Here is a 15,245-nt window from a genome sequence, read left to right on the forward strand (position 1 = left end):
GAGGATGAGATGGCTGGATGGCATCACCGACTCAATGCACATGAGTTTGGCTGAACTCCGGGAGTTGGTGATGGACAGGGGAGGCCTGGTGTGCTGCGATTCATGGGGTCACAAAGAGTCAGACAGGACTGAGCAACTGAAATGAAATGAAACAATGTAACACAATTAATGAAGACATTCTGGCAATGCCTATTTCTCCGGAGTAGAGTTGCCCATAGGGCATGTCAGTTCTGTCTAGAAACCTGTTCCAGATTCAGGTTTCTGTAGTCAACTCTGCTTTTCATTCCTTCTTCTAACCGTGAAAGCCATATAATTTCAACACTTTTTTTTAAAACAGTGCCTCTGATGCCTAAGTTTCATGGCTACAGTGGTTATTTATCCATATCCTACTACATGCTCAGTCGCTTCAGTCATATCTGACTCGTACCCTATGGACTGTAGCCTGTTAGGCTCCTCTGTCCATGGGATTCTTCAGGCAAGAATACCGCAGTGGACTGCCATGCAATCTTTCAGGGGAATCATCCCAACCCAGAGATAGAACCCAGGACCTCCTGCGTCTTCTGCACCGCAGGCAGATTCTTTACCACTGAGCCACCAGGGAAGCCCTTATTTATCCATATCAACCAGTGGTAAATCATGAATTGCCTATTCATTTTATAGCTGGGGAATCCATATTTATTGTCTTTAATTTTGACATCAGAAATATTTTTTTAATCTTTCTAAATAAGAGGTGGAAATGTGATTCAAACTGGTATTACAATTAATTCTCCAAGTACTTGTTGGTAGAAAAACCCAGGTTCAATATTTATGATAAATTAATACAGTTACAAAACAAACAAAAAAAACCTACATTTATAAAAGTCCTTTACAAATCTCAATTAACAAACCATCAAATACAAGCAAAGGGATGCTTTACATGAATCCACTATACAATTTTTAATGCTACCCAATGGTTGTAAATGTAATTTATATTTACTTACTTCTAGAAGGCATCTAATTTACAGGTATACGTGCTTTATTCTTAGATATTTCTCAGGCAAAGGCAAGGAACTATAGTTTTCATAATCTCAGAAGTATCATATCACTAATACTGAAAAGCTAACAATTAATAGCTGACTGACATCTGATACATTCTTAAAAGGGGCTGAAACAAAGCCAAGTTTAAAACCAAACCTTAAGAAGCAATACCACTGCTTTTTTAACAAGTGGAAAGAGCACTAGTAGCTGAATCTGGAGACTTGTGTAAGGCTCAGAGAAGACCCTTAACTTAGGGAGTTTTCCTGAGGCTTTCAATGTCTTCCTCTGTTCAAAAGGGAAGCAACTGACCCATACTACTTTACAGCATTATTAATGGAATTATTTGCTAACAAATGCCTATGGGAATGCTTTGTATACTTAGCTACAAAGATGTGTATAAGATATCATCAAATATCATACCACACCATTTTTATAGCTACATAGTATTGTCTTAATGTTACAAAATTTATTTAAGCTATTTCTAATTGTTTTATGTAAAAACATCCTTTTGACAAAGTTTTATTTTAACAATAAACTTTATTATTCACGTTTTTAAAAATTACTACTTCAAGTTTTACTTACCACTCCCATTTCCCCTAAAATCAGAGTATTCTCATGGGCTGCCTTTCACATGTAAATCTAACTCTGTTGTGAACATACCTTTATATATTCAAATGCAAAGAGTAATAAAGAGCCCTACAGAATGAAGTACTGTCACGAAAAGTTATGTCACTAGCAAATATAATTTATTCATGTATTCAATTACATAGCATAATCTTACAGATGAATTATAAGAGTATATTATATAATTTTTAAATTTATGAAATATATTACATAGATAAAAGCTAAGTAAATCAACAAAGAGTTCTGCACAAGAAAAGCTACCTAAGTTTTCTACAACAGTATTCTAATACATAAACCGAATACTTTCTACAGTCCTTCACCATTTAGGTCTTCAACAAATATTCTCAACTATACCTTCAGAAGAGAGAGCAAGGCTATCCTGTCCTAAAATGCAAAAGAACAATTACTTTCAACTATCCTGCCTCCTCCAACGGACCCCAGCTTCCCTGTCAGATAAATTAAAGTTATATCTCAAAACATCAAGGCAGGGAGAAAGGGAGTAAAAATTGGGTTGTTTTTCTTTTTTCTTTCTTTTACAATGGCTTGTACTGAGACAATTTTAGGGCTTCTCTAACATTTCTATTTGGAAATCTTCCTTATTTCCAGTTCTTAGATGGCTAAACTCTTTTCCAAATGCCAACAGGTTCACTCACACCACCTCAGCAAGAAAGCATACTCATCTATCTTTGTTCAAATGTCCAACCCAGTACGCACCTTCAACTCTTTTTTTTAACAGAGAAGGTAAGTATTAACTCTGTTTTAAGCTAAACCAGCTATGTAAACAGAAATGCATTTCTAGCAAAGATAAAGTTCAGGAGTTAAATGGGTAAGTGCCACCTCTGCCACTTACTGGCTAAAATGACTTTGGGCAAGTCACCCTAAGAAGTGGGGACAATTTCTTCACCTGAAAAAATGAGCTAATAAAATCTGTCTCAAAGACAATTTGAACAGATAAAAGATAATGTAACTACGGATAGTTGCAGGTTAAAGACAAAATACAAACTATTGTACCAATTCTGCCAATATATAGAGTATATTTTTAATAACCTTTTAGTGAGACATTTCTTAGTGGAATTTAACCTGTACATTCATCAATATTTCCTTAAGACCCTGTGTCTATCAGCTTCAAGCAAGGATTCCAAAATTACATTTTAAAGCCTACTGTTTTTCCTTAACCTAGAGGGTGAAGACTGGATTATGGAGAAAGTTTTCAGAAGAAGACTTACCCTAGCACCATCTTCAAAGATACTTAATAAATGCCTTTTAATGTCACTAGATTTTAGTATCTACCCAGTCTTTTATATATTTGGTAGCATATGAGGGAGGGAATTTAGCATAGTAAAGACTACATGGAATTTGGAATTTGAGAAACATGGTATTGAACTACACACCTAAGACAGTAATTAGATGTGTAAAAATTTGGCAACTCTTATTTCCTCTCTAACCTTAATTCTGCTTATCTAAAAGACAGTAAGCAACCTTACACAGAAGTTTAATTAAATGTCTACTATTTCCTTAAGAGTCTTAATTTTGAAAGGAAATAGAGGATTCCTTTTAAAATAAAAACACATCTGCTGCTGCTGCTGCTAAGTCGCTTCAGCTGTGTCCAAATAATGTGAGTATACATGGTTTTATAAAGGAAAGTACTCAGGTGGGATAATTTAAGGCTTCCATGGATGAAGTGAATGCTGAAATACTTAAAAAGTGGGAAGGGAGGTTTGACTACAGATTTATGAATGATCTCATGGTCTCCACAAATCTCATGAAACTGTATGGAAAAAAATGTCTGTGCACACAGTTTTCAGGGAGAATATCTATAATTTTAGCAAGTTTTCACACACTCCAAAATATATTTTTTAACTGATAAAGGACAAGAGAAGGAGCAAAATATCTGTGGGAAATCAGTATATGTTAATTGTAGAACTTCATATCTTTATGGGAAAGACTATTCAATAACATGTTCTGAAACATCATTTATCTTCAACTTCTTTACCTTCTCCAAAGCAAAAGAAATTTCACCAAAATTAAATGTCCATTAAAAAACCACTAATGTGCTCGCTTCGGCAGCACATATACTAAAATTGGAAAGATATAGAGATTGGCATGGCCCCTGCACAAGGATGATATGTAAATTTGTGAAGTGCCCCACGTTTTTACATTTCTCCAAAGAAGATGCACCACCATCAAACACATGAAAAGATGCTCCCCATCACTCATTATAAGAGAAATGCAAATCAAAACCACAATGCTCAGAATGGGCATCATCAAAAAATCTACAAAGAATAAATGTTAGAGAAGGCATGGAGAAAGGGAACTCTCTTGCACTGTAGGTGGGAATATAAATTGATACAGCCACTATGGAGAACAGAATGCTGCTGCTGCTGCTAAGTCACTTCAGTCGTGTCCAACTCTGTGCGACCCCATAGACGGCAGCCCACCAGGCTCCCCCATCCCTGGGATTCTCCAGGCAAGAACACTGGAGTGGGTTGCCATTTCCTTCTCCAATGCATGAAAGTGAAAAGTGAAAGTGAAGTCGCACAGTCATGTCCAACTCTTCATGACCCCGTGGGCTGCAGCCTACGAGGCTCCTCCGTCCATGGGAGTTCCCAGGCAAGAGTACTGGAGTGGGGTGCCATTGCCTTCTCCAGGAAAACAGTATGGACGTTTCTTAAAAAACAAAAAATATGGAGAATGAAATGGTAACCCACTCCAGTACTCTTGCCTGGAAAATCCCATGGGTGGAGGAGCCTGGTAGGCTCCATGGGGTCACAAAGTCAGAAATGACTGAGTGACTTCACTTTCCTTTACCATGTATGCTACAGCAGCTGGGCCTCTTAAAAGTATACACAGGTAACAGATGTAAAGCATATGTTTACTGTTTAATATTATCTTGGACTAGCCATTCACAAACCTGCTTAGGAATCATGGGTCCCTAGTCACGAATTTGACTGCTGCAACTCCAGTCGCAATGGCCTCAGGCTTAATAATTTTATCCTTTAAAAAAGCAAATAATGATCTCTTTACCTGCTATCACTAGAATTATCGTTAATAAAAATAAAAAAAATTAAAAAAAAACGAAAAATAAAACTACCATATGACACAGCAATCCCACTACCGGGCATATACTCTGATCCTAAAGTCAGTCATAAAGAGTAAAGTCAGAAAGAGAAACATATCATAATTAATGCATACATATGGAGTCTAGAAAAATGGCAGAAATAGAGGGCAAAAATGGTAGAAACTGCCGGGCAGAAACAGAGACACAGACACAGAGAATGGACTTGTGGACACAGAACAGGAAGCGGGGGCGGGACAAACTGAGAGAGCAGCACTGACATCCACTACTTGTGAAGCAGGTCCCTGGGTGAAGCTGCCGCACAGCACAGGAGTCAGCGCTCCGCGATGCCCTAGAGGGCAACCCACGGGGGAGGCGGGGAGGCTCCAGACGGAGAGGGTGCATGTATGCTAGTAGCTGACTCACTGTGTTGTACAGCAGAAACTAACACAACACTGTAAGGCAATTATACTCCAATTAAAAACATTAAAAAAAAACACTATTTAGGGAATTTCCTCCCAGTCCAGGATCCTGTATGCTGCAGTGTGCACCGTCCCCCCAACCACAAAAAAAGAAAAGATTAAAAACTACAATGTTTTTCAAGAGAACTACCCAGACCAGTGGGGCAGAGGAATTACAATGCCTACAACTCAACAAGATATCCAAAAAAAAAAAAAAAACAAGATCAAGCAATTTGATAACTCCCTTGATTTCAAAAAGAATATTCAATAAATATATAAAATATATTAAAAGACATTTAATTCATTAGTTAGTTATTAGGAAGATGCAAATTAAAACTATAATGAGATGCTACTGCAAAACCACCAAGAGTTAAAATTCACAATGCCAAGTACTGTGGAGAAGGTAAAGCAACTTGAACTGGCCGTAGCAAAACCGGGAACCACCACTCTGGCATTACCTACAAAGCTAAACTTAACAGTTATCCTAAGTTGAATTCAGTTCAGTCGCTCAGTCGTGTCCGACTCTTTGCGACCCATGGACACCAGACTTCCCTGTCCATCACCAAATCCCAGAGTTTATTCAAACTCATGTCCATTGAGTCAGGGATGCCATCCAACCATCTCATCCTCTGTCGTCCCCTTCTCCTCCTGCCCCCAATCTTTCCCAGCATCAGAGTCTTTTCAAATGAGTTAGTTCTTCACATCAGGTGCCAAAGTATTGGAGTTTTAGCTTCAGCATCAGTCCTTACAAAGAATATTCAGGACTGATTATCTTTAGGATGGACTGGTTGGATCTCCTTGCAGTCCAAGGGACTCTCAAGAGTCTTCTCCAACACCACAGTTCAAAAGCATCAATTCTTTGGCGCTCAGCTTTCTTCACAGTCCAACTCTCACATCCATACATGACTACCAGAAAAACCATAGCCTTGACTAGATGGAACTTTGTTGGCAAAGTAATGTCTCTACTTTTTAATATGCTGTCTAGGTTGGTCATAATTTTTGTTCCAAGGAGCAAGCAATCTTTTAACTTCATGGCTGCAATCACCGTCTGCAGTGATTTTGGAGCCCAAAAATACAAAGTCTGACACTGTTTCCCCATCTATTTGCCATGAAGTGATGGGACCAGATGCCATGATCTTAGCTTTCTGAATGTGGAGCTTTAAGCCAACTTTTCACTCTTCTCTTTCACTTTCATCAAGAGGCTCCTCAGATCTTCTTCACTTCCTGCCATAAGGGTGGTATCATCTGCATATCTGAGGTTATTGATATTTCTCCCAGGGATCTTGATTCCAGCTTGTGCTTTATCCACCCCAGCATTTCTCATGATGTACTCTGCATGTAAGTTAAATAAGCAGGGTGACATTATACAGCCTTGACATACTCCATTCCCTATCTGGAACCAGTCTGTTGTTCTGTGTCTAGTTCTAACTGTTGCTTCCTGACCTGCATACAGATTTCTGAAGAGGCAGGTCAGGTGGTCTGGTATTCCCATCTCTTTCAGAATTTTCCACAGTTTGTCGTGATCCACACAAAGGCTTTGGGATAGTTAATAAAGCAGATGTTTTTCTGGAACTCTCTTGCTTTTTTGATGATCCAACGGACACTGGCAATTTGATCTCTGGTTTCTCTGCCTTTACTAAAACCAGCTTGAACATCAGGAAGTTCACAGTTCACGTATTGCTGAAGCCTGGCTTGGAGACTTTTGAGCATTACTTTACTAGCGTGTGAGATGAGTGCAATTGTGTGGTAGTTTGAGCATTCTTTGGCATTGCCTTTCTTTGGGATTGGAGTGAAAACTGACCTTTTCCAGTCCTGTGGCCACTGCTGAGTTTTCCAATTTTGCTGGCATGAGTACAGCACTTTCACAGCATCATCTTTCAGGATTTGAAATAGCTTGACTGGAATTCCATCACTTCCACTAGCTTTGTTCATAGTGATGCTTGCTAAAGCCCACTTGACTTCGCATTCCAGGATGTCTGGCTCTAGGTGAGTGATCATACCCTTGTGATTATCTTGGTCGTGAAGCTCTTTTTTGTACAGTTCTTCTGTGTATTCCCGCCACCTCTTCTTAATATCTTCTGCTTCTGTTAGGTTCACACCATTTCTGTCCTTTATCGAGCCCATCTTTGCATGAAATGTTTCCTTGGAATCCCTAATTTTCTTGAAGAGATCTCTAGTCTTTCTCATTCTATTATTTTCCTCTATTTCTTTGCACTGATCACTGAGGAAGGGTTTCTTATCTCTCCTTGCTATTCTTTGGAACTCTGCATTCAAGTGGGTATATCTTTCCTTTTCTCCTTTGCTTTCACTTCTTTTCACAGCTATTTATAAGGCCATCTCAGACAACCATATTGCTTTTTTGCATTTCTTTTTCTTGGAGATGGTCTTGATCCCTGTCTCCTGTACAGTGTCACGAACCTCTGTTCACAGTTCATCAGGCACTCTATCAGACCTAATCCCTTGAATCTATTTCTCAACTTCCACTGTATAATCATAAGGGATTTGATTTTAGGTCATACCTGAATGGTCTAGTGGTTTTCCCTACTTTCTTCAATTTAAGTCTGAATTTGGCAGTAAGGAGTTCATGATCTGAGCCATAGTCAGCTCCCGGTCTTGTTTTTGCTGACTCTATAGAGCTTCTCCATCTTTAGCTGCAAAAAATATAATCAATCTGATATCGGTGTTGACCGTCTGGAAATGTCCATGTGTAGAGTCTTCTCCTGTGTTGTTGGAAGAGGGCTGTTGCTATGACCAGTGTGTTCTCTTGGCAAAACTCTATTAGCCTTTGTCCTGCTTCATTCTGTACTCCAAGGCCAAATCTGCCTGTTACTCCAGGTGTTTCCTGATTTCCTACTTTTGTTCCAGTCCCCTATAATGAAAAGGACATCTTAATTGGGTGTTAGTTCTAGAAGGTCTTGTAGGTCTTCACAGTACCGTTCAACTTCAGCTTCTTCAGCGTTACTGGTTGGGGAATACACTTGGATTACTATGATACTAAATGGTTTGCCTTGGAAACAAACAGATCATTCTGTCGTTTTTGCGACTGCATCCAAGTACTGCATTTTGGACTCTTCTTGACCATGATGGCTACTCCGTTTCTTCTAAGGGATTCCTGCCAACAGTAGTAGATATAATGGTCATCTGAAATAAATTCACTCATTCCGTTCCATTTTAGTTCGCTGATTCCTAAAATGTCAACGTTTACTCTTGCCATCTCCTGTTTGACCATTTCCAATTTTCCACTTAACATTCCTGGTTCCTATGCAATATTGCTCTTTACAGCACTGGATCTTGCTTCCATCACCAGTCACATCCACAACTGAATGCTGTTTTTGCTTTGGCTCCATCTTTTCATTCTGGAGTTATTTCTCCACTGATCTCCAGTAGCATATTGGGTACCTACTGACTTGGGAAGTTCATCTTTCAGTGTCCTATCTTTTTGCATTTTCATACTGTTCATGGGGTTCTCAAGGTAAGAATACCGAAGTGGTTTGCCATTCCCTTCTCCAGCAAACCACATTTTGTCAGTGGTCCTATTATCCTGCTGCTCCTAAGTCACTTCAGTCATGTCTGACTCTGTGCGACCCCATAAACAGCAGCCCACCTGGCTCCCCCGTCCCTGGGATTCTCCAGGCAAGAACACTGGAGTGGGGTGCCATTTCCTTCTCCAATGCATGAAAGTGAAAGGGAAAATGAAGTCGCTCAGTCGTGTCCAACTCTTAGCAACCCCATGGACTGCAGCCTACCAGGCTCCTCCGTCCATGGGATTTGCCAGGCAAGAACACTGGAGTGGGTTGCCATTTCCTTCTCCAATGCATCAAAGTGAAAAGTGAAAGTGAAGTCACTCAGTCGTGTCCAACTCTAGCGACCCCATGGACTGCAGCCTACCAGGCTTCTCCGTCCATGGGATTTTCCAGGCAAAAGTACTGGAGTGGGGTGCCCATGGCTGTCATGCAAAGAGAGAACAAACTTATTAAACCTATAGACATCATTCAATTCATAGAAACTATAAGGACTGATAAGCAACAGCATTAAAGATTAACTAGAGCTGTCCAAAGAAGGGGATGCCTAGGGAGGAGAGTGTACTCTATTGTCAGAAATACTTGATAAAATGGGACTTGATCAAAACAACTAACTTCTGCCCTGCAAAAAACACATCACAGACTCAGAAAATACCTGCAATAAATGTCTGATACAATACTTGTATCGGAAATAAAGAAGTCTTAAAGTTCAATGAGAAAATAAGCAACTCAATTAAAAATGAGCAAAGAAATGTGAGGGTACATCAAAGAAACTATACTGATACCAAAATAAGCATGGAAAATGATCATCATCAATCATTAAGGAAATAGAAAGGGCTTATTCCCTTAATATAGTGGTATCATAAGAATTCTTATGCATCAGTAAGTCAATCAATGTTGCAGCAGAAAAAGCAGGTATAGACACAAAGACCAATAGAAAAAGAAACAGAATGAACTAGTAACTTATGAAAAGATACTCAACTTCATCCACAATTAAAAATCAAGAGTAAACATTATATATTAATTATATCTCAATAAAGCTAGAAAAAGAAAGTAAAACAAAGCTGAACTATATTTATACTTACTAAGCCCTCAGTATGTGCCTGGTACTGTCCCAAATACTTTCCATCCATTAATTCATTTGATCTCATAGCAACCATCTGATGTAGGTACTATTACAAGTTCACAAGCCTTTATCCACAACTGCAACATCCAAAAAGCTCTGAAAACAAAGTTTTCTGATAATGCCTTTTGAAGCAAAACCTGACTTCATTCAAGTAAGGCTATTGATAGTATTTTCTTTTTCTGAATAAAACTTGTCTTTGAATAGAGTGCTGCCGGGCACCTGATGGGGGTTCATATTAAAAAAACATACTTTATAATTCCAAACTAGCCCCAATTCCAAGACAGATCTGGCCTAAAATGTTTCAGATAAAGAAATGTGAACCTGTCTCCCATTCTGCACATGAGGGACAGTAGATTTCACTTGCTAGACAGTTAACAGCCACACAGTTATTAAGTGCTGTTTACTGTCTAAAAAATAAAGCAACTTTTTAAAGAAAACAAAAACACTGGAAACAACCCAAAGTCTGACATCTACAAGGAACTGGCTAGGAAATTACAAAAAAAAAAAACATAGGGGGAATTGACATACCATGAATGCAACAGTATTTTTAAATAAAAAAGAGGAGGCCTGAAAGAAAACTTCCATATTTTGACCGAGACTTATTCCCGATACATATTAAGTGAAAAAGCAAGGTATTAAACACCAAGTCATCATTTTGTAGATCTAACACACGCACAAATTTGTAACTGCTTGAACTTCTTGTAGATACACAACATATGTCAGAACGGGTAACAAAAGTAACTATGAATGGTCAATCCCTCCAAGAACAACCGGCACAACTGGAAAAAGGAGGTGGGGAAGCTTTTAACCACTGTAATTTTGTACCATGTGCAGATAATTTTATTTACATTAAAAAAATAAAACTGCACATATTCTAAAGTAGAAAAAATTAAACCCCCAAAATAAAGACATTTTTTCTATCTTTCAGCTAGACAAACCCCAAAGTTCAATAGAATAATGCTGGGGGAAAAAAGCCAGTGTCAATGGGAAACAGTGCAATATCAGCTGAACATTTAAATATGTATGCTCTTTCAAGTCCACTTCTAGAAACATCTTCTACCACTATATATGACAACATGATGCTCAAACATGAAAGTAGAATGATGTTCCATATAGCATTTCTTTGTTAATAGCAAATGACCACAAAACAGCCAAACTATTCCTAAGAGACTTAAATATGGTATATTCATATAATAGAAAACCATGAAGAAAAGGTAGATTTTATAAATACTGATGTGTATATCTTAACGATTTTTCCGTACACACATACATACACAGTATATACACGTGTATACCACACTGTCATCTATGTGTTTGTATTTTTAGGGATATATAGATTTACATGCTGTGCATATTGAAAATTATGAAAATATACATAAGAAACTGTCAACAGCATGCTTCTATGAATGGAAACTGATTTTTCACTGTCAACAAAGGTGTGTGGCTATTTATAAGGGGCACCTAAGAAGTCAAAGGAAAAATATGGCACATCTTCCTCAGTGGATCAGTTTTACTCAAAGATTTGGAAAGTAAAAAGTACTTGAAAAAAATGCTAAGTATTTCAAGTGGTGATTTCAATTATATTTTATAATTTTTTAATTATTTATAAAACATACCTATCAAACACAAAGTCTGTATGTAATGTTAAAGATAAAACAACTCCAAAAGAACCATTCAGCTGGGCCCACTACACAGAACAGTCCAACTCAATTCTCATTCCCTATCTACAGCTGCCCACGGAGAACCTCATGGCCCACTGCCACTGCCCACCCACACGCCAAGAAGCTTGTTTGTTCCCATGGCCTCCTGCTCAAGCTGCCTATCTCTGCCCACCCTTGCAGAAGAACAGGGAACACATCCACATACCCAAGTCAATCCTCAACCAATGAGCCACACAGAAAATTAACTCTTTCAACTATATACACAGACTCCTGGAGTTACAGAAAGGCATGCCAAAACAAACAAAGGCACAATTAAATCTTAGGGACATTCATTTCTAAATCCCCGTCTTCCTTATGTGCACGTGTGCTCAGTCACTTCAGTTGTGTCCAACTCAGAACCCATGGACTGTAGCCCACCAGGCTCCTCTGTCCATGGGACTCTCCAGGCAAGAATACAGGAGTGGGTTGCCATTTCTTCCTGCAGGGGATCTTCCCAACCCAGGGATCAAACCAGTGTCTCCTATGGCTCCCGCACTGGCAGGCAGATTCTTTACCACTGAGCCACTAGGGAAGCCCAAGTTCTAGGGACATGCATTTCTAAATCCCCACCTTTCTCATATACTGTGGTCCAAAAACTGATGTACCAACCCACCTGGGATTAATAATTATTCTTCCACATTACAAATAATGGCATATCACTCACTTATCCCTAATCTTACTATGAACATTGCTCCTACTCTGGCATGACAGTAAAGAAATAATATGATACATTACTGGCATCCATGCTTAATAACTGGGTTACTCTAATGTCCTGGAAACAAATCCATTGCATGTCAGGTGGTTCTAATTATTTATTGCTTTCCAAATAGAAACTACTATAGCAAAATTCTTTCCACTCTTATTTTTTATTAATATAGTACCTCCATATTTATATGTATTAAAAAATAGGAACAGACTGATGTCAGAGCTTTTTCTTAATTCCAGCAATATTTATCCATATATACATCAACTAATTGAAAACAGCTTTACCCATACCATTAAGAGGTACATTTCCAATAAACTTTGCCTTTAAAATGCAGTTGACTAATTATAATCTAATAATTAATCAATTTAACACTAATTTGATGAATTATACATTCATAATTGTGGTGATAATCTAGAAGAATTTTCAAATACTTTGAACATTAGAATCACAAAAATTCTTAAAAGTTTACATTTAAACTTATATATGGGGCTTCCCAAGTGGCGCTAGTGATAAAGAATCCACTTGCCAATGCAGGAGACGTAAGAGATGCAGGTCCATCCCTAGGTGAAGATCTCCTGGAGGGGGACACAGCAACCCACTTCAGTATTCTTGCCTGGAGAATCCCACGGACAAAGGCACCTGGTTGGCTACGGTCCACAAAGAGTCAGACACAACTGAAGTGACTTAGCACACAAACTTATACACAAAAAATGTATGTACTACAAAATTATGAAGAGATGACCATTAACAGAAATGTTCATTAGGGTAAAATCCTAAAGGGGAAGTGGGACAGAAATACAATTTCAAGGGATTTCCCTGGCGGTCCAGCAGTTAAGACTCCACATTTCCAAGGCACAGGGGTCCCACATGCCACATGGCCAAAAAAAAAAAAAAAAATACAATTTCAAAAAAGAAAAAGGGTGCTGTAAATCTTCTGGTTGTTAAAGAAAAACTTCCTCTCATTTTTTTAATGTGACTCCATGCTTCCAATGCAGGGGTCATGGGTTGGATCCGTGGCTGGGGAACTAAGATCCCACATGTCAAATGTCAAAATGTCTTTCAAATAGTGAATAGGTTATGGTATATACAATGGAATACTACTCAACGATAAAAATACTGATTCACACAATATGGAATACTCTTTAAAAGTATTATGCTAAATAAGAAGCCAGGCTGAAATTGCTACATACCGAATGACCCTTTGTATAGGAAATATTGGAAAAAACAAAGCTACAGGGGCAGAACACTGATCAGTGGATGCCAGGGTTGGAGGTGGGAAGAGGGACCCACCACAGAAGAGCTTCAATGCACCTAACCCAGGCTAGGCTTTCCCTAACATTCCTCACACACCTTTGTAATTAACCATTACAAAAATAAATCTCCTGTTAAGAGCCTAACTGGGGCATGCCATGTTTCCAGTTGGGACCCTGACGGATAAATCAAAATGCAAACTTGCCATCTACCTCCTCCTGTACTGTAACACTCAAAATGTACCTACGCTTCTTTCCCATCTTCTACTCAACAATCCACTGCCCCCCCCCCACCCCACAGCTTTTAAGTCCAGAGTATCCAAGGCTCAGTGATCAGCACATCACATACACCTGGGGCTCATGCCCTCTACCACTTCCTTGCCCTAACTGAAATAAGTCAAGTGAAGCCGCTCAGTTATGTCCAACTCTTTGCAACCTCATGGACTGTAGCATACCTGGCTCCTCTGTCCATGAAACTTTCCAGGCAACAGTACTGGAGTGGGTTGCCATTTCCTTCTCCAGGGGCTCGTCCCAACCCAGGGATCGAACCCGGGTCTCCCACACTGCAGGCAGACGCTTTACCATCTGAACCACTAGGGAAACCCTAACTGAAACCCAACTAAGAATGCCACTTCTCATGCAGCCCTTTCCAGTATCTCAGAGAAGGATGGTTTGCAGCTACTCACATGTTGGCTCTCCAGAGCCTCTTATGAAACTACTACTATTCCCCTCTCTTATAAAAAGTCCATTCCTTTGAGGCATGTGCCACCTAGCTAGCTACGCTATAATATCCCTCTTACCTGTCGTCTATCAGCCTCTTACTCTTCGTTTATCTAAGGGTTTTAAACCAGGTCTGTAATCCACCCTTCCATGTCACTTCTGCTATCACCCTGAATTCCGCCAAATTCCAACCCCTTCAACTCCCAGCTCCTTATTCTCCCATCAAGTCCTCTACATTCTATCTTAGTCACCTGTTCACAATTTCATCCAGGAACTTCTCATATCCTAAAATGCTTCAACTCTTAAATATCAGAATAAGATAATCCATAATTACTACCAGCTAACCAACTTGTCTCAGGAATCCTACTCTCGATTTTTATTAAGATTCTCGGTATACTGACCTCTCTTCTCTTCCTCCTATCCACCCACCCCTGTCCAATTAGTCAAGTTTAAAGTGCACAGTTCATCATTTCAATCACTCTCTGGTCAATAACCTAAATTCTCTTTCTTTTCTATCTGTTCATTCCATATCTAGTCAGACAAAATGCCAATCCAGCATAATTCTCATTATTCTAGCCAATATTCTATATTTTGTACAGATTCTGGCTAATAGGGCCTACTAAAGGAGAGGGGGGAAAAAAAAACAAATAAATAAAGGAGAGGGGAAAACACACATGCTGAAGAGTTTTCGGTGATAACAAACTTCAACTAAGGCATCAATGATGTCCAGAAATTCTACTCTCTATAGACAGCTCCTTCCTTTTCCACTTTCTCCAAAATCTATTTGAACACTTTGCCTCTCCCCTCCAGCCACCACACACATCCTTTTTTCTTTCTCCCTTTCAGAGATGACCTCCTTTGTCACTTTATAAAAAGAAAGGATGGTGGGGGTCGGGGGGGTGCGGAGCAGTTTTGGTTCATAAACAACCTTATCTTCCATCCTCCCATTAAACTCACATTTTCACCCCTCTCTCCACCCAGCCAAGAAATGCAGTGTCCCTTCTCCCAAGATTACTCTCCCCCTCTGGGCTTTGGATTCTATGCTTCAAGACTCTCTTATGCAAT

The 15,245-nt window shown here is 39.2% G+C and overlaps 1 protein-coding gene, 1 long non-coding RNA gene and 1 other non-coding gene across 6 annotated transcripts in view; 1 reads left to right on the top strand and 2 right to left on the bottom strand.

Annotated features, from left to right (window-relative positions):
• Positions 1-15,245, bottom strand: part of WAPL (WAPL cohesin release factor) — a 75,457-nt gene that overhangs the window by 51,855 nt on the left and 8,357 nt on the right. The gene's annotated exons all lie outside the window — the stretch shown is intronic.
• On the top strand, positions 3,693-3,796 carry LOC129642512 (U6 spliceosomal RNA). The gene has a single exon (XR_008709781.1). It is a non-coding gene; the product is annotated as a U6 spliceosomal RNA (small nuclear RNA).
• On the bottom strand, positions 7,895-15,130 carry LOC129621591 (uncharacterized). Its single transcript, XR_008699496.1, has 2 exons — positions 14,261-15,130; positions 7,895-12,857 (listed from the first exon to the last, which is right to left on the bottom strand). It is a non-coding gene; the product is annotated as an uncharacterized LOC129621591 (long non-coding RNA).

Source organism: Bubalus kerabau, chromosome 1, assembly GCF_029407905.1.
Source record: "Bubalus kerabau isolate K-KA32 ecotype Philippines breed swamp buffalo chromosome 1, PCC_UOA_SB_1v2, whole genome shotgun sequence".
NCBI lineage: Eukaryota > Metazoa > Chordata > Mammalia > Artiodactyla > Bovidae > Bubalus > Bubalus kerabau.